Here is a 25,716-nt window from a genome sequence, read left to right on the forward strand (position 1 = left end):
CCGGACTGGGACTAAAATTCAGCCCTGGCATTTGAAGTCACACAGGCCCACTTGTCGCATGGTGACTGTATAATATCTTTGTACACTTGTAGGCTACAAGAAGTGAGGGGAGTGTAACACAACTATATAACATATAATTACAGCTGTATCCAACATTGCAGCTCAGCCCCCATAGACTATAATACAGCACAGCCCCATAGAATGTAATGCAGCACAGCCCCCATAGAATTTAATGCAGCACAGCCCCCATAGAATGTAATGCAGCACAGCCCCCATAGACTATAATACAGCACAGCCCCATAGAATGTAATACAGCACAGCCCCCATAGAATGTAATACAGCACAGCCCCCATAGACTGTAATACAGCACAGCCCCCATAGACTGTAATACAGCACAGCCCCCATAGACTATAATACAGCACAGTCCCCATAGAATGTAATGCAGCACAGCCCCCATAGAATGTAATGCTGCACAGCCCCCATAGAATGTAATGCAGCACAGCCCCCATAGAATGTAATGCAGCACAGCCCCCATAGAATGTAATGCAGCACAGCCCCCATAGAAAGTAATACAGCACAGTCCCCATAGAATGTAATGCAGCCCAGCCCCCATAGAATGTAATGCAGCACAGTCCCCATAGAATGTAATACAGCACAGCCCCCATAGAATGTAATACAGCACAGCCCCATAGAATGTAATACAGCTCAGCCCCCATAGACTATAATACAGCACAGCCCCATAGAATGTAATACAGCACAGCACCCATAGAATGCAATGCAGCCCAGTCCCATAGAATGTAATACAGCTCAGCCCCCATAGACTGTAATACAGCACAGCCCCCATAGAATGTAATACAGCACAGCCCCCATAGAATGTAATGCAGCACAGCCCCCATAGAATGTAATGCAGCACAGCCCCCATAGAATGTAATACAGCACAGCCCCCACAGAATGTAATACAGCACAGCCCCCATAGAATGTAATGCAGCACAGCCCCATAGAATGTAATACAGCACAGCCCCCATAGACTGTAATACAGCACAGTCCCCATAGAATGTAATGCTGCACAGCCCTCATAGAATGTAATGCAGGCAGCCCCCATAGAATGTACTGCAGGCAGGCAGCCCCCATAGAATGTACTGCAGGCAGGCAGCCCCCATAGAATGTACTGCAGGCAGGCAGCCCCCATAGAATGTACTGCAGGCAGGCAGCCCCCATAGAATGTACTGCAGGCAGGCAGCCCCCATAGAATGTACTGCAGGCAGGCAGCCCCCATAGAATGTACTGCAGGCAGGCAGCCCCCATAGAATGTACTGCAGGCAGGCAGCCCCCATAGAATGTACTGCAGGCAGGCAGCCCCCATAGAATGTACTGCAGGCAGGCAGCCCCCATAGAATGTACTGCAGGCAGGCAGCCCCCATAGAATGTACTGCAGGCAGGCAGCCCCCATAGAATGGCAGGCAGGCAGGCAGGCAGGCAGTCCCCCCCCCCCAATAGCTCCACAATTCACTCATCACTCTTTGTTAAAAAAAAAAACAAACACTCTACTCACCTCTCTCCTCGTGCCCCGCGCTGCTCTCCTCTGGCTCCGGTCTCAGCAGCTGCAGTCTGCCCGGCGCCCGGTCACACTGCAGGTGCGCGATGATATGACGTCATCGCGCACCCGCAGTGTCAGCGGCAGGCAGAGCGGGGAATGATGGGAGAGGGGGCGTCAGCAGACGCACTCTCCTCCATCATTGCATTCAACTGTATCGGCGTCTATGACGCCGGTATAGTTGAATGCGGGGCCGGGAGTGTGCCGCGACAGCGGGGGGAAGAGTGCCGACAGCGGCACACTCAAGCGGCCCACTACTGCCATCGGCCCTTCTGGCATTTGCCAGAACTGCCCGATGGCCAGTCCGGCCCTGCCTTAGGATGTTCTTAACCCCTTATCCCTATGTGCGTCGCAGCCAAGACCTAAAGGGCCAGCACAGGAAAAATGGACCGGGTGGCCTCATCATGATAGTTGTGTGCACGGCGCGCCCTTGCTTTTAGGGGGGGCAGCTGTCCCCCCCTGCCCCACAGTGGGTATGCCCATGTATGTAAGGGTGTCAAAGTAAAAGGTTTTCTGTGGATAATTTTCACGCTGCTGAATAGACTGAGACGTATATCCAAGTATGGTGAGATAGAAAAGTATTGGTTTATTCGATGCATTTCAACGTACAAACTTACTTCTTCATTAGGATATGACCACATGAGGTGTCCTTCCTAGAGACAGCTACAATGGGGGAAATAAGTATTTGATCCCTTACTGATTTTGTAAGTTTGCCTACTGACAAAGACATGAACAGTCTATAATTTTAAGGGTAGGTTAATTTTAACCCCTTCACCCCCAAGGGTGGTTTGCACGTTAATGACCGGGCCAATTTTTACAATTCTGACCACTGTCCCTTTATGAGGTTATAACTCTGGAACGCTTCAACGGATCTTGGCGATTCTGACACTGTTTTCTCGTGACATATTGTACTTCATGATAGTGGTAAAATTTATTCGATATAAGTTGCATTTATTTGTGAAAAAAACGAATATTTGGCAAAAATTTTGAAAATTTCGCAATTTTCCAACTTTTAATTTTTATGCCCTTAAATCACAGACATATGTCACGCAAAATACTTAATAAGTAACATTTCCCACATGTCTATTTTACATCAGCACAATTTTGGAACCAAAATTTTTTTTTGTGACGGAGTTATAAGGGTTAAAAGTTGACCAGCAATTTCTCATTTTTACAACACCATTTGTTTTTAGGGACCACATCTCATTTGAAGTCATTTTGAGGGGTCTATATGATAGAAAATACCCAAGTGTGACACCATTCTAAAAACTGCACCCCTCAAGGTACTCAAAACCACTTTCAAGAAGTTTATTAACCCTTCAGGTGTTTCACAGAATTTTTGGAATGTTTAAATAAAAATGAACATTTAACTTTTTTTCACACAAAATTTATTTCAGATCCAATTTGTTTTATTTTACCAAGGGTAACAGGAGAAAATAGACCCCAAAATTTGTTGTACAATTTGTCCTGAGTACGCTGATACCCCATATGTGGGGGTAATCCACTGTTTGGGCGCATGGCAGAGCTCGGAAGGAAAGGAGCGCCATTTGACTTTTCAATGCAAAATTGACTGGAATTGAGATGGGACGCCATGTTGCATTTGGAGAGCCCCTGATGTGCCTAAACATTGAAACCCCCCACAAGTGACACCATTTTGGAAAGTAGACCCCCTAAGGAACTTATCTAGATGTGTGGTGAGCACTTTGACCCAACAAGTGCTTCACAGAAGTTTATAATGCAGAGCGGTAAAAATAAAAAATCATATTTTTTCACAAAAATGATCTTTTCGCCCCCAATTTTTTATTTTCCCAAGGGTAAGAGAAGAAATTGGACCCCAAGAATTGCTGTGCAATTTGTCCTGAGTACGCTGATACCCCATATGTGGGTGTAAACCATTGTTTGGGCGCAGGGCAGAGCTCGGAAGGGAAGGAGCGCCATTTGACTTTTCAATGCAAAATTGACTGGAATTGAGATGGGACGCCATGTTGCATTTGGAGAGCCCCTGATGTACCTAAACATTGAAACCCCCCACAAGTGACACCATTTTGGAAAGTAGACCCCCTAAGGAACTTATCTAGATGTGTGGTGAGCACTTTGACCCAACAAGTGCTTCACAGAAGTTTATAATGCAGAGCCGTAAAAATAAAAAATCATATTTTTTCACAAAAATGATCTTTTCGCCCCCATTTTTTTATTTCCCCAAGGGTAAGAGAAGAAATTAGAGCACAAAAGTTGTTGTGCAATTTGTCCTGAGTACGACGATACCCCATATGTGGGGGTAAACCACTGTTTGGGCGCATAGCAGAGCTCGGAAGGGAAGGAGCGCTATTTTACTTTTCAATGCAAAATTGACTGGAATTAAGATGGGATGCCATGTTGCGTTTGCAGAGCCCCTGATGTGCCTAAACATTAAAAACCCCCACAAGTGACACCATTTTGGAAAGTAGACCCCCTAAGGAACTTATCTAGATGTGTTTTGAGAGCTTTGAACCCCCAAGTGTTTCACTACAGTTTATAACGCAGAGCCGTGAAAATAAAAATTCTTTTTTTTTTCACAAAAATGATTTTTTAGCCCCCAGTTTTGTATTTTCACAAGGGTATCAGGATAAATTGGACCTCAAAAGTTGTTGTCCAATTTGTCCTGAGTATGCTGATACCCCATATGTGGGGGGGAACCACTGTTTGGGCGCATGACAGAGCTCGGAAGGGAAGGAGCGCCATTTGGAATGCAGACTTAAATGGATTGGTCTGCAGGCGTCACGTTGCATTTGCAGAGCCCCTGATGTACCCAAACAGTACAAACCCCCCACAAGTGACCCCATATTGGAAACTAGACCCCCCAAGGAACTTATCTAGATGTGTTGTGAGAACTTTGAACCCCCAAGTGTTTCACTACAGTTTACAACGCAGAGCCGTGAAAATAAAAAATCTTTTTTTTCCCACAAAACTTATTTTTTGGCCCCCAGTTTTGTATTTTCCCAAGGGTAGCAGGAGAAATTGGACCCCAAAAGATGATGTCCAATTTGTCCTGAGTACGCTGATACCCCATATGTTGGGGTAAACCCCTGTTTGGGCACACGGGAGAGCTCGGAAGGGAAGGAGCACTGTTTTCCTTTTTCAACGCAGAATTGGCTGGAATTCAGATCGGATGCCATATCCCGTTTGGAAAGCCCCTGATGTGCCCGAACAGTGGAAACCCCCCAATTATAACTGAAACCCTAATCCAAACACACCCCTTACCCTAATCCCAACAGTAACTCTAACCACTCCTCTAACCCAGACACACCCAACCCTATTCCCAACCGTAAATGTAATCCAAACCCTAACCCTATCTTTAGCCCCAACCCTAACTGTAGCCCCAACCCTAGCCCCAACCCTAGCCCTAACCCTAGCAATAACCCTAGCCCTAACACTAGCCGTAACACTAGCCGTAACACTAGCCCTGACCCTAACCCTAGCCCTAACCCTAGCCCTAACCCTAGCCCTAACCCTAGCCCTAACCCTAGCCCCAACCCTAGCCCTAACCCCAACCCTAGCCCTAACCCTAGCCCTAACCCTAGCCCTAAACCTAGCCCCAACCCTAGCCCCAACCCTAGCCCTAACCCTTGCCCTAACCCTAACCCTAGCCCTAACTCTAGTCCTAACTCTAGCCCTAACCCTAACCCTAATAGGAAAATGGAAATAAATACATTTTTTAATTTTTTTATTTTTCCCTAACTAAGGGGGTGATGAAGGGGGGTTTGATTTACTTTTATAGCGGGTTTTTTAGCGGATTTTTATGATTGGCAGCCGTCACACACTGAAAGACGCTTTTCATTGCAAAACATATTTTTTGCGTTACCACATTTTGAGAGCTGTAATTTTTCCATATTTGAGTCCACAGAGTCATGTGAGATCTTGTTTTTTGCGGGATGCGTTGACGTTTTTATTGGTAACATTTTCGGACACGTGACATTTTTTGATCGCTTTTTATTCCGATTTTTGTGAGGCAGAGTGATCAAAAACCAGCTATTCATGAATTTCTTTTTGGGGAGGCGTTTATACCGTTCCGCGTTTGGTAAAATTGATAAAGCAGTTTTATTCGTCGGGTCAGTACGATTACAGCGATATCTCATTTATATCATTTTTTTATGTTTTGGCGCTTTTATACGATAAAAACTATTTTATAGAAAAAATAATTATTTTGGTATCGCTTTATTCTCAGGACTATAACTTTTTTATTTTTTTGCTGATGATGCTGTATGGTGGCTCGTTTTTTGCGGGACAAGATGACGTTTTCAGCGGTACCATAGTTATTTATATCAGTCTTTTTGATCGCGTGTTATTCCACTTTTTGTTCGGCAGTATGATAATAAAGCGTTGTTTTTTGCTTCGTTTTTTTTTTTTTTCTTACGGTGTTTACTGAAGGGGTTAACTAGTGGGCCAGTTTTATAGGTCGGGTCGTTACGGACGCGGCGATACTAAATATGTGTACTTTAATTGTTTTTTTTATTTTATTTAGATAAAGAAATGTATTTATGGGAATAATATATATATTTTTTTTTCATTATTTTGGAATATTTTTTTTTTTTTTTTTTTTTACACATTTGGAAAAAATTTTTTTAACTTTTTTACTTTGCCCCAGGGGGGGACAATACAGATCGGTGATCTGTCAGTTTGCATAGCACTCTGACAGATCACCGATCTGCGAGAAGTCCAGGCTGCTTCACAGTGCCTGCTCTGAGCAGGCTTCTGTGGAGCCACCTCCCTCCCTGCAGGACCCGGATCCGCGGCCATCTTGGATCCGGGTCTGGAGCAGGCAGGGAGGGAGGTAAGACCCTCGCAGCAACGCGATCACATCGCGTTGCTGCGGGGGGCTCAGGGAAGCCCGCAGGGAGCCCCCTCCCTGCGCGATGCTTCCCTGCACCGCCGGCACATTGCGATCACGTTTGATCGCGGTGTGCCGGGGGTTAATGTGCCGGGGGCCGTCCGTGACCGCTCCTGGCACATAGTGCCGGATGTCAGCTGCGATATGCAGCTGACACCCGGCCGCGATCGGCCGCGCTCCCCCCGTGAGCGCGGCCGATCGCGTATGACGTACTATCCCGTCGGTGGTCATACGGGCCCACCCCACCTCGACGGGATAGTACGTCAGATGTCAGGAAGGGGTTAATATTGAGAGATAGAATATCAAAAACAAAATCCAGAAAATCACATTGTAAAACTTATATAAATGTATTTACATTTTGCAGTGAGAAATAAGTATTTGATCCCTCTGGCAAACAAAACATAGTACTTTGTGGCAAAACCCTTGTTGGCAAGCACAGCAGTCAGACATTTTTTGTAGTTGATGAGGTTTGCACACATATCAGGAGGATTTTTTGTCCACTCTTCTTTGCAGATCAGGCAACTCAGAGCTTCAACTCCCTCCATAAGTTTTCTATGGGATTAAGGTCTGTAGGTTGGCTGGCCCACTCCATGACCTTAATGTGCTTCTTTTTAAGCCATTCCTTTGTTGCCTTGGCTGTATGATTTGGGTCATTGTCTTGCTGGAAGACCCAGCCATGACCCATTTTTAATGTCCTGGAGAAGGGAAGGAGGTTGTCACTCAGGATTTTACGGTACATGGCTCCATCCATTCTCCCATTGATGCAGTGAAGTAGTCCTGAGCCTTTAGCAGAGAAGCACCCTCAAAACATAACGCTTCCTCCTCCATGCTTGACAGTGGGGACAGTGTTCTTTGGGTCATAAGCAGCAGTTCTCTTCCTCCAAACACAGCAAGTTGAGTTAATGCCAAAGACCTCAATTTTTGTCTCATCTGACCACAGCACCTTCTCTGTTGTGTATCCGCTTTTTGGGCTCCCCTGGTGGTTGCTGGTGGTATTGGTGACTTGTTTGCACTTTGCTGCTTCTGTTCACCTGCTTCCATCAGCGTTTGGGAGTTTCCTATTTAGCCTTGCTCTCCAGTCATTTCCTTGCCGGTCATCATTGTAACCAGAGCCTTCGGTTGCATGTTCCTGCTACTAGTCTGCTGATCAGCTAAGTGGACTTTGTCCTTTTGTTTTGTATCTTTTGTCCAGTTTGCAGTTTTTGTAATTCTCTGTAGCTGGAAGCTCTTGCGGGCTGAAATTGCCACTCCTGTGTCATGAGTTGACACAGGAGTCTTAAAGTAATTTCAGGATGGTTTTTGAAAGGGTTTTCAGTTGACCGTGAAGTCCTCTTTTGTATCCTTCTGCTATCTAGTAAGTGGACCTCTCTTTGCTAAATCTACTTTCATACTGTGTATGTCTTTTCCTCTTAATTCACCGTTATTACATGTGGGGGGCTGCTATCATCTTTTGGGGTATTTCCCTAGAGGTAAGCCAGGTCTGTTTCTTCCTCTACCAGGCGTAGTTAGTCCTCCGGCTGGCGCGTGGCATTTAGGAAGCCGTAGGTATGCTCCCTGGCTACTATTAGTTGTGTGGTAGATTTAGCTCACGGTCAACTCGAGTTTCCATCACCCGAGAGCTCGTTCGTTATTTATATGTTTCTTACGTTCCCTTGCCATTGGGAACCATGACAGTATGACCGGCCAGTGTTAAACTTATTGGCAGAAGAAAGGAGAGAAAAAAGAAGTCTGTAAATTTTTTTTTTTTTTCTTTTTCCCTATGCTTGCTCCATAGTTGGATCAGTTGTATTTCAGCTCTAATTACTGCCTTTGCCTTTCTCTCCTTATAATCCTTGAATGGCTCTGAGCTCACCTGTTTAATGATGGATCCTCAGAGTTTGGCTGCAGGTTTAAATAATCTTGCTACGAAGGTTCAAAATTTACAAGATTTTGTTATGCATACTCCTATTTCTGAACCTAAAATCCCTACACCAGAGGTGTTTTCCGGAGATAGATCTCGGTTTCTGAATTTCAAATATAATTGTAAATTGTTCCTTTCTCTCAGACCTCACTCCTCAGGAGATCCTGTCCAGCAGGTTAAGATTGTAATTTCTTTGCTGCGAGGTGACCCTCAAAATTGGGCATTTTCATTGGCACCAGGGGATCCTGCGTTGCTCAATGTGGATGCGTTTTTCCTGGCTTTAGGGTTGCTTTATGAGGAACCTAATTTGGAGATTCAAGCTGAAAAAGCTTTGATAGCCCTATCTCAAGGGCAAGATGAAGCTGAGATATACTGCCAAAAATTTCGTAAATGGTCTGTGCTTACTCAGTGGAATGAGTGCGCCTTAGCGGCTAAATTCAGAGAGGGCCTTTCTGATGCCATTAAAGATGTTATGGTCGGGTTCCCTGCGCCTACAGGTCTGAATGAGTCCATGACAATGGCAATTCAGATTGATCGGCGTTTGCGGGAGCGCAAACCCGTGCACCATTTGGCGGTATCTTCTGAAGAGACGCCAGAGAAAATGCAATGTGACAGAATTATGTCCAGAAGCGAGCGGCAGAATTATAGGCGTAAAAATGGGTTATGCTTCTATTGTGGTGATTCTGCTCATGTTATATCGGCATGCTCTAAACGTACTAGGAAGGTTGACAAGTCTATTTCAATTGGCACTTTACAGTCCAAATTTGTTTTGTCTGTAACCTTGATTTGTTCATTATCAGTTATTACCGTGGATGCCTATGTGGACTCTGGCGCCGCTCTGAGTCTTATGGACTGGTCCTTTGCCAGGCGCTGTGGGTTTGATTTAGAGCCTCTGGAAGTCCCTATACCTCTGAAGGGTATTGATTCTACACCTTTGGCTTGTAATAAACCACAGTTCTGGACGCAAGTGACTATGCGTATGACTCCAGACCATCAGGAGGTGATTCACTTCCTTGTGTTGTACAATTTACATGATGTCTTGGTGCTTGGATTACCATGGTTACAGTCTCATAACCCAGTCCTTGACTGGAAAGCTATGTCTGTGTTAAGCTGGGGATGTCGGGGGGCTCATGGGGACACTCCTTTGGTGTCCATTTCGTCATCTATTCCATCTGAGATTCCGGCATTTTTGTCTGATTATCGTGATATTTTTGAAGAGCCTAAAATTGGTTTACTCCCTCCTCACAGGGATTGTGATTGCACCATTGATCTGATTCCTGGCAGTAAATTTCCAAAGGGTCGTTTGTTTAACCTATCTGTACCTGAACATGCTGCTATGCGCGAGTATATTAAGGAGTCCTTGAAAAAGGGACATATTCGTCCTTCTTCATCACCTTTAGGAGCCGGTTTTTTCTTTGTCTCTAAAAAGGATGGCTCTCTGAGGCCTTGTATTGATTATCGACTCCTGAATAAAATTACAGTCAAATATCAGTATCCGTTGCCTTTGCTGACTGATTTGTTTGCTCGCATAAGGGGGGCTAAGTGGTTCTCCAAGATTGATCTCCGTGGGGCGTATAATTTGGTGCGAATTAAGCAGGGGGATGAGTGGAAAACCGCATTTAATACGCCTGAGGGCCATTTTGAGTATTTGGTAATGCCTTTCGGCCTTTCTAATGCACCTTCTGTCTTTCAGTCCTTAATGCATGATATTTTCCGTGAATATTTGGATAAATTTATGATAGTGTACTTGGATGATATTTTGATTTTTTCTGATGACTGGGAGTCTCATGTTCAGCAGGTCAGGAGGGTTTTTCAGATTTTGCAGGAGAATTCTTTGTGTGTAAAGGGTTCAAAGTGTGTTTTTGGGGTTCAAAAAATTTCCTTTTTGGGGTACATTTTTTCCCCTTCTTCTATTGAGATGGACCCTGTCAAGGTTCGGGCTATTTACGACTGGACGCAGCCTACTTCTCTGAAGAGTCTCCAGAAATTCTTGGGCTTTGCTAATTTTTATCGTCGATTTATAGCTGGTTTTTCTGGCGTTGCTAAACCTCTGACGGATTTGACTAAAAAGGGTGCTGATGTTGCCAATTGGTCCCCTGCTGCCGTGGAGGCCTTTCGGGAGCTTAAGCGCCGCTTTTTGTCTGCCCCTGTGTTGCGCCAGCCTGATGTTTCTCTTCCCTTTCAGGTTGAGGTCGATGCTTCCGAGATCGGAGCGGGGGCGGTTTTGTCGCAGAAAAGTTCCGACTGCTCAGTGATGAGACCTTGTGCGTTCTTTTCGCGAAAATTTTCGGCCGCCGAGCGAAACTATGATGTTGGTAATCCGGAGCTTTTGGCCATGAAGTGGGCATTTGAGGAGTGGCGTCATTGGCTTGAGGGTGCCAAACATCAGGTGGTAGTTTTGACTGATCACAAGAATTTAATTTATTTGGAGTCTGCCAGGCGCCTGAATCCTAGACAGGCACGTTGGTCGTTGTTCTTTTCCCGGTTTAATTTTGTGGTCTCGTACTTACCGGGTTCTAGGAATGTGAAGGCAGATGCTCTTTCTAGGAGTTTTGAGCCTGACTCTTCTGGGAATTCTGAACCTGCTGGTGTCCTTAAGGATGGAGTGGTTTTGTCTGCTGTCTCTCCAGATTTGCGACGTGCTTTGCAAGAATTTCAGGCGGATAGACCTGATCGTTGTCCGTCTGGTAGACTGATTGTTCCTGACGAGTGGACCACTAGAGTCATCTCGGAAGTTCATTCTTCTACTCTGGCAGGTCATCCGGGAATTTTTGGCACCAGAGATTTGGTGGCTAGATCCTTCTGGTGGCCTTCCCTGTCTCGAGATGTGCGTGTTTTTGTGCAGTCTTGTGATGTGTGTGCTCAGGCCAAGCCTTGTTGTTCTAGGGCTAGTGGGTTGTTGTTGCCCTTGCCTATTCCGAAGAGGCCTTGGACGCACATCTCTATGGACTTTATCTCGGACCTCCCTGTTTCTCAGAAGATGTCTGTCATCTGGGTGGTGTGTGACCGTTTTTCTAAAATGGTTCATTTGGTGCCATTGCCTAAGTTGCCTTCCTCATCTGAGTTGGTCCCTCTGTTTTTTCAAAATGTGGTTCGCTTGCATGGTATTCCGGAAAACATCGTTTCTGACAGGGGTACCCAATTCGTGTCTAGATTTTGGCGGGCAGTCTGTGCCAGGTTGGGCATTGATTTGTCTTTTTCGTCTGCATTCCATCCTCAGACCAATGGCCAGACGGAACGAACTAATCAAACTTTGGAGACTTATTTGAGGTGTTTTGTGTCTGCGGATCAGGATGATTGGGTTGCCTTTCTGCCGTTGGCGGAGTTTGCTCTTAATAATCGGGCTAGTTCTGCCACTTTGGTTTCTCCTTTCTTTTGCAATTCAGGGTTTCATCCGCGTTTTTCATCTGGTCAGGTTGAATCTTCGGATTGTCCTGGAGTGGATGCGGTAGTGGATCGGTTGCATCAGATTTGGGGACAAGTGGTGGATAATTTGGAATTGTCCCAGGAGAGGACTCAGCAGTTTGCTAACCGCCGTCGTCGTGTTGGCCCCCACCTTCGTGTTGGGGACTTGGTGTGGTTGTCTTCCCGTTTTGTCCCTATGAGGGTTTCTTCTCCTAAATTTAAGCCTCGGTTCATCGGTCCTTATAGGATTTTGGAGATTCTAAACCCTGTCTCCTTTCGTTTGGACCTCCCGGCATCTTTCGCTATCCATAATGTGTTCCATCGGTCGCTGTTGCGGAGATATGAGGTGCCGGTGGTTCCTTCTACTGAACCTCCTGCTCCTGTGCTGGTGGAGGGTGAATTGGAAAACGTGGTAGAAAAGATCTTGGACTCCCGTATTTCCAGACGGAGACTTCAATATCTGGTTAAATGGAAGGGCTATGGTCAGGAAGATAATTCTTGGGTAACTGCCTCTGATGTTCATGCCTCGGATTTGGTTCGTGCCTTTCATAGGGCTCATCCAGATCGCCCTGGCGGTTCTTGTGAGGGTTCAATGCCCCCTCCTTAAGGGGAAGGTACTGTTGTGTATCCGCTTTTTGGGCTCCCCTGGTGGTTGCTGGTGGTATTGGTGACTTGTTTGCACTTTGCTGCTTCTGTTCACCTGCTTCCATCAGCGTTTGGGAGTTTCCTATTTAGCCTTGCTCTCCAGTCATTTCCTTGCCGGTCATCATTGTAACCAGAGCCTTCGGTTGCATGTTCCTGCTACTAGTCTGCTGATCAGCTAAGTGGACTTTGTCCTTTTGTTTTGTATCTTTTGTCCAGTTTGCAGTTTTTGTAATTCTCTGTAGCTGGAAGCTCTTGCGGGCTGAAATTGCCACTCCTGTGTCATGAGTTGACACAGGAGTCTTAAAGTAATTTCAGGATGGTTTTTGAAAGGGTTTTCAGTTGACCGTGAAGTCCTCTTTTGTATCCTTCTGCTATCTAGTAAGTGGACCTCTCTTTGCTAAATCTACTTTCATACTGTGTATGTCTTTTCCTCTTAATTCACCGTTATTACATGTGGGGGGCTGCTATCATCTTTTGGGGTATTTCCCTAGAGGTAAGCCAGGTCTGTTTCTTCCTCTACCAGGCGTAGTTAGTCCTCCGGCTGGCGTGTGGCATTTAGGAAGCCGTAGGTATGCTCCCTGGCTACTATTAGTTGTGTGGTAGATTTAGCTCACGGTCAACTCGAGTTTCCATCACCCGAGAGCTTGTTCGTTATTTATATGTTTCTTACGTTCCCTTGCCATTGGGAACCATGACACTTCTCCCAATCACTCGTAGAATCATTCAGGTGTTCATTGGCAAACTTCAGATGAAACAGCACATGTGCCTTCTTGAGCAGGGGGACCTTGCAGGCACTACAGGATTTTAAGCCTTTACGGCGTAATGTGTTTCCAATGGTTTTCTTGATGAATGTGGTCCCAGCTGCCTTGAGATCATTTGAGATCATTAAAAAGTTCCCCCCATTTAGTTTGAGGCTGATCTCTCACCTTCCTCATGATCAAGGATACCCAATGAGGTGAGATTTTTCATGGTGCCCCAGATCGATGTCGACTGACAGTCATATTGTATTTCTTCCATTTTCTTTTTGTCTCCTTCTCACCCAGCATCTTATGGTTTTGTAGCCCATTCCAGCTTTGTGCAGGTCTATGATCTTGTCCCTGACATCCATATAAATCTCTTTGGTCTTGCCCATGTTGTAGAGGTTAGAGTCTGACTGATTAATTGAGTCTGTGGACAGGAGTCTTTTATAAAGGTGACTATGCAAAACAGCTGTCTTTAATGTAGGTAACAAATTGATTAGGTGCATCTAACTGGTCAGTAGGGGACAGAACTCTTAATGGTTGGTAGAGGACCAAATATTTTCTGGATTTTATTTTTGATATTCTATCTCTCAATGTTAAAATTACCTACCTTTAAAATTATAGACTGTTCCTGTCTTTGTCAATGGGCAAACTTACAAAATCAGCAAGAGTTCAAATACTTATTTCCCCCACTGTATATATTTTAGAGAGAAGTCACTAGGTGTTTATTGATTGATTGATTATTCTATACCTCTCCTTTCTTTTCTTCCTGGATAAATAGCGGTAATACATATCTCTTTTTGATAGAGAAGTGTCTCCTGTGCTGAGCATTCTATGATTTTACATAGCAAGTGTAACGCATAGCGTTGAGCATTCCGATACCGCAAGTATCGAGTATCGGCCGATATTTGCTGTATCGGAATTCCGATACCGAGTTCCGATATTTTTGTGATATCGCAAATCGGAATCGGAAGTTCCCAGTGTATGGTTCCCAGGGTCTGGAGGAGGAGACTCTCCTTCAGGCCCTGGGATCCATATTCATGTAAAAAATAAAGAATTAAAATAAAAAATATGGATATACTCACCCGTCCGGCGGCCCCTGGACCTTACCGATGTAACCGGCAGCCTCCGTTCCTAAGAATGAGGAGTTTAGGACCTGCGATGACGTCGCAGCTTGTGATTGGTCGTGTGAGCGGTCACATGAGCGGTCACGCGACCAATCACAGGCGCACACACCGCACTAAGTGTACTATAGTCCCCTATAATATATCAACACAGTCTGAGATGATAGCCGTAATGGTGCCAAAATTAATTAGTGATATATTGGATCAATGACCAAACTGCCACAAAAAAGAAGGCCCAATACATGCCAGACAAAAATTCTCTAAATAGATAATTAGGGTCACTTAGCGTGTGTCGGTATCTCCCCGACGCGTTTCCCCGCTCTCACGGTTCATCAGGAGGAAGTGATGCCAGATGCTCCATAGATGCCTTACATCTCAATCTATCAGGGAGGTAGCTGTTGTGAATTCTGTTGTGGGTTCTGCTCTTAGGCTCCCTCCGGTGGTTATAAGTGGTAGTGCTGCTGTTTGTCCTTCACAACAGTCATCAGCTGCTTCCACTTTGGACGGGGCTATTTAGTCTGGCTCCTTCCTTTATTGAGTGCCAGTTGTCCATTGTTTTCTAGGGATCCACATCTCTGCTTGGTTTCTCCTTCTGGATTGTCCAAATCATCAAAGATAAGTCCTGGCTCTGTTTTTGCAGTCCACATGCGGTGGACTTAATAGTTCTGAGAATTGCTATGTTTTTTCTTGTCCAGCTTTGTCTGTGTTAACATTTACTCAGCCAAGTTGGAAGTTCTGGAGTCACAGAGTTACCCTCCATGCCTTTAGTTAGGTGTGGAGATTTTTGTATTCTCTGTGGTGGATTTTGTACTATTTTTTATACTGACCGCACAGTACTCTTTCCTGTCTTTTCTTTCTAGGTAGCGTGGCCTCCTTTGCTAAATTCTGTTTTCAGTCTGCGTTTGTAATTTCCCTCTCCTCTCACAGTCAATATTTGTGGGGGGCTGCCTTTCCTTTGGGAATTTTCTCTGAGGCAAGATAGTATTCCTGTTTCTTCCTTTAGGTGTAATTAGTCCTCCGGCCGTGACGAGGTGTCTAGGGAGTGACAGGAACATCCCACGGCTACTTCTAGTTGATGTGTTAAGTTCAGGGTCTGCGGTCAGTATAGAGGCCACCTACTCCAGAGCTTGTCCATGCTGCTCCTAGGCCACCAGTTCATAACAGGTAGCCCAGTTGCAGCTATTCTTCCTTGTTGTCACTCTCCTGTGTTTCACTCTACGGCACGTTAGCTAAAGGCTGCTCTTCTGTATCTCACTATCTAGGAGCTACAGCACCTCAGGATGTACAGCCCCTCATTCATCCTTCTCCCTCAGACTGCTCCAGTCTGCTCTCCGGCACCAACTGACTAATTCTTTCTAACTGCTTAACAACTACCTAGCAACTAACTCCTGCACCCGACCAGAAAGAGCAGCTCCCCTGAAGTCGGCTCTAGAGCTCTCCCTTCTGGCCTGGAGTCAGAATGGTGTTGTATGTGCTAATTACCTGTTAAAAGGAATCTTTCATTGCTTCCAAGTATGACATCACTCTCCCCGTGAGGAAAGCAATAATAATAATAATAATAATTTTATTTATATAGCGCCAACATATTCCGCAGCGCTTTACAACTTATAGAGGGGACTTATACAGACAACAGACATTACAGCATAACAGAAATCACAGTTCAAAACAGATACCAGGAGGAATGAGGGCCCTGCTGCTCGCAAGCTTACAATCTATGAAGCAATGCCACTGTGACAACCTGGACCCTGGGGTGTCACACTTCCCCATGATTCAAGCCCAAAACATGACTCCTCCACCTCCTTGCTGATGTTGCAGCCTTGTTGGGACATGGTGGCCATCCACTAACCATCCATCTGGACCATCCAAGGTCGCTTGACACTCATCAGTAAACAAGACTGTTTGAAAATTAGTCTTCATGTATGTCTGGGCGCACTGCAACCGATTCTGCTTGTGAACACTGTTTAGGGGTGGCCGAATAGTAGGTTTATACACCACAGCAAGCCTTTGAAGGTTCCTACACCTTGAGGTTCGAGGGACTCCAGAGGCACCAGCAGCTTCAAATAACTGTTTGTTGCTTTATAATGGTACTTTGGCAGCTGCTCTCTTAATCCAATGAATTTGTCTGGTAGAAACCTTCCTCATTAAGCCTTTATCTGCATGAACTCTGTCTGTGCTCTGTTTCACTCACAGATCTCTTCACAGTATGATGATCACTCTGAAGTTTTCATGAAATATCTAATATTTTCATACCTTGTCCAAGCATTGCACTATTTAACGCTTTTCAGCAGCAGAGAGATCCTTTTTATTTCCCATATTGCTTGAAACCTGTGGCCTGCTTAATAATGTGGAACATAATTTTTAAGTAGTTTTCCTTTAATTAGAATCACCTGGAAAACTAATTATCACATGTGTTTAAGATTGTTTTCAGTGATCCATTGAGCCCTGAGACACAATACCATCCATGAGTTTATTTGAAAAACAAAACAATTAAATCTTTATGACACTTAAATACAATTTGCATAATAATTTGGAACATGGTGTAATGTTAGCTCAAGTACATGTATATGTATATGTAAAATATTTTGAGAGGTATAATAGATTTCTTAGACAAGAAATGAATATAGAATATACAGTTGTGTGAAAAAGTGTTTGCCCCATTTCTGATTTCATATACTTTAGTCACACTTAAATGTTTCAGATCACCAAACAAATTTAAATATTAGACAAAGATAACCCGAGTAAACAAAAAATGCAGTTTTTAAATGAAGTTCTTTATTACTAAGGGAAAAAGAAATTCAAACCTACAGGTCCCTAAGTAAAAAGTGATTGCCCATAAACTAAATAACTGGTTGGATCATCCTTAGTAGCAACAACTGCAGTCAAGCATTTGTGATAACTGGCAATGAATCTTTTACAACGCTCTGGAGGAATTTTGGCCCTCTCATCTTTGCAGAATTGTTGTAACTCAGCCACATTGGAGGGTTTCCGAGCATGAACCACCTTTTTTAGGTCATGCTATAGCATCTCAATCGGATTAAGGTCAGGACTTTCACTAGGCCACTCCAAAGCATTAATTTTGTTTTTCTTAGCCCCATTCAGAGGTGGACTTGCTGGTGTGTTTTTAATCATTGTCCTGCTGCATTACCAAAGTGTGCTTCAGCATGAGGTCATGAACAGATTATGACATTCTCCTTCAGTATCTTTTGGTAGATAGCAGAATTCATGGTTCCATTTACCACAGCAATTCTTCCTTGTCCTGAAGCAGCAAAACAGCCCCAGACCATCACACTACCACCATCATATTTTACTGTTGGTATGATGTTCTTTTTTTGAAATGATGTGTTACTTCTATGCCAGATGTAATGGGACATACACTTTCCAAAAAGTTAAACTTTTGTCTCATCAGGTCAGTATTCTCCCAAAAGTCTTGGGGATCATCAAGATATTTTCTTGCAAAACTGAGACAAGCGTTTATGTTCTTATTGCTCAGCTCAGCAGTGGTTCTTGTCTTGGAATGCTGCCATGCAGGACATTTTTGCCCAGTATCTTTTTTATGGTGGAGTCATGAACACTGACCTTAACTGAGGAAAGTGAGTCCTACCGTTCTTTGGATGTTGTTGCGTGGTCTTTTCTGACCTCTTGGATGAGTTTTCACTACGCTCTGGGGGTAATTTTTGGTTGGTTGGCCATTCCTTGGAAGGTTCACCATAGCTTTATAACCTTTATCAGACTGCTAGGTTTCAATAACTTTGTTACTCATTTGTTCTAGAATTTCTTTGGATTGCTGCATGATGTTTAGCTTTTGATGACCTTTTGGTCTACTTCACTTGGTTAGGCAGGACCTATTTAAGTGATTTCTCGATTGAAAACAGGTGTGGCAAAAATCAGGCCTAGGTGGGGCTAGGAAATTTTAACTCAGCTTCCCAAAGATGTGATAACCCACAGTTAATTTATGTTATAAGGTGGGGGTGTCATAGCTGTTTGCATTCTGACCCAATGTCAGATATGCCAGATCACCAGTGAGGCCAACAAATGTAACTCAATGAAATTCATGTAGCCCCCTCCCCCTGTTACCCAGGGTAATGCTAACCTCTATTTTCCCACATACCAAGAACATGTTGTGGCTGACTATTGAGAACATATATGATAAGAAGTATAGTCTCCTTGAAGAGGAGACTACCAGACTACTGCATCATGAGAACAAATTCTAGCAATTCTAGCAATTAAAGGCAAAAGGCAAATTAAAGGCAAAACATTAGCCCTTCTATATCAGGGGCAATCACTTTTTCACACATGGCCCTGTAGGTTTGGATTTTTTTCTGTCACGATCCATTTTTGGATCTGTGGCAGCTCTGGTTCCACTCAGTTTAAAACTTTTTTCATTTTGGACTATCAGGGGCTTTTGTCAGTTTTTCCACAGCTGGCAATCTGATGTTACTGCAGTGCTGCTGGGTCAGCTGATGCAGGTGGTGACCACTCCCACCATCCTTTAAAAGGTCACCTGATGCATCAGCTGACTGTTGGTGATACAGTTTCTTTCTGGAGACCAGCCTTGCAGGAGCAGCGCTCTGGTGTCAGTCACGTCTGGTGATTAGAGTCCAGTTGCTGCTGTTATCTTTAGTGTGGTGCTTAGCAGCGGTGTTCATAAGCTAAGTGTGTTTTTTTACCTTGGTTCTTTGGTGTTTGTCACTTCCCCCTGTGTGTATTATCTGCAGAGGTGAGGCTAGTGCTCCTTGCCGGCCAGTGCACTAGCCAGGGCAGTAATAGGTGACTACTATGGATTAGGTATCCTGACAGCGGCAGGGGGAAGGACCCACAGAGGGCGTTAGAGGAGTGCAGGAACAGGTTCAGGTTTGAGCTCAGGTGGTGACCATCCCCCATTCCCTACGGGCTAAGCCTTCCTCTCACCTTTTCCATCCCATTGTTTGTAAGCTGTGCCGTCCTTTGACTGACCACCCATTGGGTCGGGTCACATCGTGACATTTTCCCTTAATAATAATGACCTTATTTTAAAAACTGTATTTTGTGTATTTTACTTGTGTTATCTTTGTCTAATATTCAAATTTGTTTGGGGATCTGAAACATTTCAGTGTGACAAAAGAATAGGAAATCAGGAAGGGTCAAACACTTTTTCATACAACTGTATGTAGATTACAGGGAAATTAACGCATATTCCATATAAACAGGTGTATATTTTATTCCCTGTGCTTGTTACGTGGAGAATGAACAGGGAATATATGTAGAAGAGAAGGAAATAAACTAATATTCCATGTTCATCCCCCACCTAACAGGTCTATAATATAGACCAGTTTAAATGGAAATCATGTTCATTTCACTCTATTTTACATATATTTCATGCTCACTCCCCATCTAAAAGCTCAGGAAATATAATATAGACCTGTTAAAATGGAATATGTTTTCTATTCCTTTATTATCTACATATTTTTCTTGTTCAATTCCATCTTAAAAGTACAGGGATATAACATACACCTGTTTATATGAAATACGTGATTATTCCCCTATTATCTACTTATATACCATGTCTAAGGTGCCCAAGAAATGTATTATACCTCTCCCTGGTTTTGGACCTATAAGTTATGTTCATTCTTTTTATTTATTCCTTTTCTTCATTCTTTTTAATGCGTCTCCTAGATGAGTATAATAAAAACTATTTTTTGTGTTATACAGAGAACATTGTGGACATACACTCACCCGCCACTTTATTAGGTACACCATGCTAGTAACGGGTTGGACCCCCTTTTGCCTTCAGAACTGCCTCAATTCTTCGTGGCATAGATTCAACAAGGTGCTGGAAGCATTCCTCAGAGATTTTGGTCCATATTGACATGATGGCATCACACAGTTGCCGCAGATTTGTCGGCTGCACATCCCAAAGATGCTCCATACAAGGCAGGATGGATCCATGCTTTCATGTTGTTTACGCCAAATTCTGACCCTACCATCCGAATGTCGCAGCAGAAATCGAGACTCATCAGACCAAGCAACGTTTTTCCAATCTTCTACTGTCCAATTTCGATGAGCTTGTACAAATTGTAGCCTCAGTTTCCTGTTCTTAGCTGAAAGGAGTGGTACCCGGTGTGGTCTTCTGCTGCTGTAGCCCATCTGCCTCAAAGTTCGACGCACTGTGCCTTCAGAGATGCTCTTAGGCCTACCTTGGTTGTAACGGGTGGCGATTTGAGTCACTGTTGCCTTTCTATCAGCTTGAACCAGTCTGCCCATTCTCCTCTGACCTCTGGCATCTGACAAGGCATTTCCGCCCACAGAACTGCCGCTCACTGGATTTTTTTTCTTTTTCGGACCATTCTCTGTAAACCCTAGAGATGGTTGTGCGTGAAAATCCCAGTAGATCAGCAGTTTCTGAAATACTCAGACCAGCCCTTCTGGCACCAACAACCATGCCACGTTCAAAGGCACTCAAATCACCTTTCTTCCCCATACTGATGCTCGGTTTGAACTGCAGGAGATTGTCTTGACCATGTCTACATGCCTAAATGCACTGAGTTGCCGCCATGTGATTGGCTGATTAGAAATTAAGTGTTAACAAGAAGTTGGACAGGTGTACCTAATAAAGTGGCCAGTGAGTGTATATACAGCATTCTAGATTGCTGTTTATGAGGCCTTACATGTGCTGGCTCTACTTTATATGGGAAAAACCTGGTGAGAGGTTCCCTTTAAGCTGCAGGCATAACCTGGTAAAATGAAAGTGGGACCTAAAATTATTTATGGTTCAATGTACATTTCCTCTTAGGCCACTAAAGATGTATGCTAGAATGGTACCGCCAGAAATATGTCTAACCTCCATATTTCTCTTGTCTTCTGGTCTCTGTAAATATATATTTTTTCTCTCTATTCCTGATAAGTGAAGGACTTCTTGGGGCGATGTAAAAGCTACACTGTGGGCTTCAATACTTCTTCCCTACTGCGCTACCTCCCCTCTAACAGCATGTAGACATGAAGAAGAGATCTGCTGCAGCTACCTCCACATCCACCATGACTACTATTAAAGGGAACCTGTCACCCCCAAAATGGCTGGTGAGGTAAGCTCATCGGCATCAGGGGCTTATCTACAGCATTCTGTAATGCTGTAGATAAACCCCCGATGTTACCTGAAAGAGGAGAAAAAGACGTTAGATTATACTCACCCAGGGGCGGTCCCGCTGAGGTCTGGTCAAATGGGCATCTCAGGTCCGCTCCGGCGTCTCCCATGTTCATTCCATGACGTCCTCTTCGGGTCTTTACGCCGCTGTGCCGGAAAGGTCAGAGAGGCCCGGCGCCTGCGCACTGCAGTACTTTGCTCTGCCCTCAACAGGGCAGACAAAGTACGCCTGCGCCGGAGCCGCGGCGTAAAGACCCGAAGAGGACGTCATGGAATGAAGATAGGAGGCGCCGGAGCGGACCGGAGACACCCATCCGACCTGACCGCACCGGGACCGCCCCTGGGTGAGTATAATCTAACGTCTTTTTCTCCTCTTTCAGGTAACATCCGGGGCTTATCTACAGCATTACAGAATGCTGTAGATAAGCCCCTGATGCCGGTGAGCTTACCTCACCAGCCATTTTGGGGGTGACAGGTTTCCTTTAACTGCATTCTGCTCACATTAGTGTCATGGATTCAGATTCAGTTGTAACAGAGCATTGACTGCTTTGCTAGAGCCACATGATGAGAAAGGGCAACAACTATGAGTTTTTTACCTTTAAAAAATGTAAGCCTTGCCTTTAAAAAAAAAAACAGAAACCCAACAGAAAAAGAAGTATAATTTAAGTGAACCAAGCCCTAACGGGGTTGTTCCCTTTTTAGAAAACATTATGCCATATGCAGCAATGGTTATAAACAATTCTACTAGCTGCTGTTTATCCTCCCCAGATCTAGCACCAGCTCTCTGCCCCAGTTCCAGTCTCTGCCGCTTCCCTGTATCAGTGACATTGTGATGCCCCAGGGTCCTGGTTGTCACAGTGGCATTGCTTTCCTCACGGGGAGAGTGATGTCGCGGTTGGAAGTGATGGAGGATTCCTTTTGACAGGTAATCAGCACATACAACACCGTTCTGACTCCGGGCCAGAAGGGGGAGCTCTACAACCGACTTAAGGGGAGCTGCTCTCTCTGGTCGGGAGGAGGAGTTAGTTGCTAGGCAGTTAGGAAGATTTAGACAGTTGCTGCCAACAGAGACTGGAGCAGTCTGAGGCAGAAGGATGGGGAAGTGCAGCCTAGGGTGCTGTAGCTCCTAGATAGCGAGATACAGAAGGAAGAACAGCCTTTAGATAACGTGCCGGAGAGCGAAGCACAGGAGAGTGACAACAAGGGAGAATAGCAGCACTTGGGCTACCTCCCTCATAGAGTGCAGATACCGGTAACCGGAAGACCGAGGTTGTGTCATACTCTAGGAGGCTTAGCAGAAACCAGTAGGACAGCTAGACTACACATAAACTGTCCGCCCTAATACCCAGGAGACACAGTGACACTTAGAGCCCGGGTCATGATAGAGACCCTGTAAAAAGGCTCGAGTCACATGTCATACAGGTTTGTGTCCCATTTACACAAAGGACAGAGATAACTGAGAGGACCTTGCTACAAAGCCATAGGCAGTAAGGGACTATAACATAACAGCGCTAGAAGGAAAGCTTTTAATTCCACCTGATATAGCTGAACTCTGAACTCGCTTCCAAGCCGGCCGGACCCTGCCTGTACCTGTGATCTGGTACCCTGGATTGTGGCTGCCTGCTACCATCAGTAAACCAGGTAAAAAGACTGAACAACTGAGTCCTTCGTTTTTTACTGCACCACTCACCATCTTCCATCTATTCACCGGGAGCCCTGGGGACCTACTTCACCTGTGGGAAGTTATACCATCTGGCTGCCATAACATCACCCCAGACGACTTCTTTAAGCAGCGTTGGTCACCTCTGACCGAATACCACAGGTGGTGTCACAAACTTTCCTTATTTCAAAAACCCCATTAAAGACCTTCCCTTTAACATGGGCGCCCAGGGCCACAGACCGTGTTGTTGCCGTCGAGACACATCCCGTTAAGTACCGGTACCGAGTACCCCATGGCACTGGCAGGCGTTACAACATCATGTTGAAAGCCCTACAACCAATCACTAAGCTGTTTCTATATAGATAGCACAAGTCGCTGAGCTCGCTGATTGGCTGCAGCGCTGTCAACATGATGTTACTGCTGCAGCCAAACAACAGAGTCCAGAGCAGAGGAGAGTTGACACTGGACCCAGAGAGAATAAGTAACACTCTGCTTTTATAACCATACAGCAAAAAGTTTTCCTATACTGGCATTTTATAGGGTTTGAACAGATTTCTGAACATTTAGGGCAGGATTCTTTGGACATTGGAGAAAAACGGTTTGATTATTCTTATCAGACTGATCATACATTGATCAGAGTTTGAACAGAGTGGCTTAAGTTTTTCTCAGAGTGGAGAGGAAAAAAAGTTTCTCCACCTTCTCCTTTCTGTCAAAACGCCCAAAATCGGACCATGGTCAGATGTCACCCAAGTGCAGTCTGATGTTTTGCACTGACCGATAAACTTTCATTGCCGATTTCGATCTGACACTTGGCTCAAAATCGGACGTGTCTCTGATTTTTTTTCCTCGGTCCAAGAAAAAAATTGGACATATGCACATCCCCATAGAATATCATGGGTACGAGTGCTACCTGTGAAAACCAAGATAATCGGCCGTGTGCACAAGCTCTTGCAGAGAGCCAGCAATCAGACAAATGGGATTTATAGGCTGCTACAAAGTAAAAAGTGGGTCACTTTTATCCAGTGTCGTGCTGGGGTGACAAGGGCCCACCAGTAACATTGACTTTGGGGGGTGCCACTTTTCATCTGCATGCAAATATTACCTTAGCCTCGTTCACAAATTTACCTAAGCCTCTATATAATAATAAACTTGGTAGTTTGGTAAATTAATGATAATATGCTGCTTTTTTCTGTACTTCGTGAAGCAAGTGAATTAGGCCACGTACTGCCCATACAGTAGGGTTGGGGGCCCGTGCCTGCACTGGGTGCCTACGGGGGATTCCCCTGTTTCCCCTATGGGCCAGTCCGAGCCTACTGATATCTAATACGATGTATTACAGCTCTATGTATTCACATGTACTGCTAATTAGCACAATTGATATGCAGTAAATTAAAAGCATAATAACAAAAGTGCTTTATTACTGTACCGTTAATTCATCCCTGCGAGGAATGTGAACAAGTTACTGAAAATGAGGTTTAAGCTTCTACTACAAATTGTTATTTATGCGTGGCATGTTTGTAATGTCAGCTTCTTATATAATGATGTCTTGTAAAGTGGTCTGAGTAGTAATAATATGCAGTACATTCACTCAGCACAATGAAAATGGCGTAATAGCATACACTTAAGCTTTGTAGAGCAGTAGCGGAGGCAGACAATACAAACATTACAGCTAATAGGTCTATTTATTTATTGATCCCAGTCAATGATCCAGAACAGATTCTCACAATTTCTTTTCTATAGTGAGCAATTTCAGTACTGTTTAAGCATAAATGCAGTTTACAATTCATCCTAATGTATAACGAGTGTAAAGAAAGAAAATCAGGCATCCAGCAGCACTTGCTAAAAAAAATCTAGAATATTTGTATATTAGCACTATATACCAGACCGGTCATGACTAAACTAAGGATAATGTTTTTTGTGTTAAACTCTATTTTTTTATTTGCAACCCCCCCAAAAAATAGACCATTTTTCATCAGTGTGATGGCTCATACTAAAAAATATATATATATAATCAGATGGTGGCTGTGGTATAACTTAAAGCTGTATTACCCAAATGTCAAATTTACAACTGGGCTGCCAACTATCACGGTTCTTTAATAGTACTGGACTTGGATCATAGGAACTTTTGCCTCCTCCCTGCTTCCTCCCACTGGGGCTCAGGGCCCAGGTACAACTGCAACCCCTGCACCCACTAAGGTTACGGCACTGGACGAAGGTTTCCCAAATTTCTACTACCAACCAAAAAAATGGATACCACACAAATGACAAACTATGTGTTGACTGTTTTTTTTTGTATTTGATCTATTCACTTGAAAGGGTCATTTCTGTCCACAAAACATGTCCACCTTTATTTTATCCCACAGAATATAATGTGTCGGTGAGTTCTGAGTTGCCAAGCAGAAGACGCCTGATTACGGCCTGCTCTTCCAATCCAGTCACCACTATCTTGGAGATCACAGGCAGGAAAACATTTGTGGGTGTTTTCTACAGGGAGTTAAATTTTTAGGTCTTGAGCGCAGCCTCAATTTTAATACAGGGGTATGCAAGAGTTTACACATCCACGAGAAAAAATTGCATGTAACAGTGCATACTCTATTATACAGCTATTAACACGTAAAGAAGACATTATTGAATTTTGTGAATTTGATGCCTCACTTAAAGAGC

This window comes from Ranitomeya variabilis, chromosome 6, assembly GCF_051348905.1.
Source record: "Ranitomeya variabilis isolate aRanVar5 chromosome 6, aRanVar5.hap1, whole genome shotgun sequence".
NCBI classification, from domain to species: Eukaryota; Metazoa; Chordata; class Amphibia; order Anura; family Dendrobatidae; genus Ranitomeya; species Ranitomeya variabilis.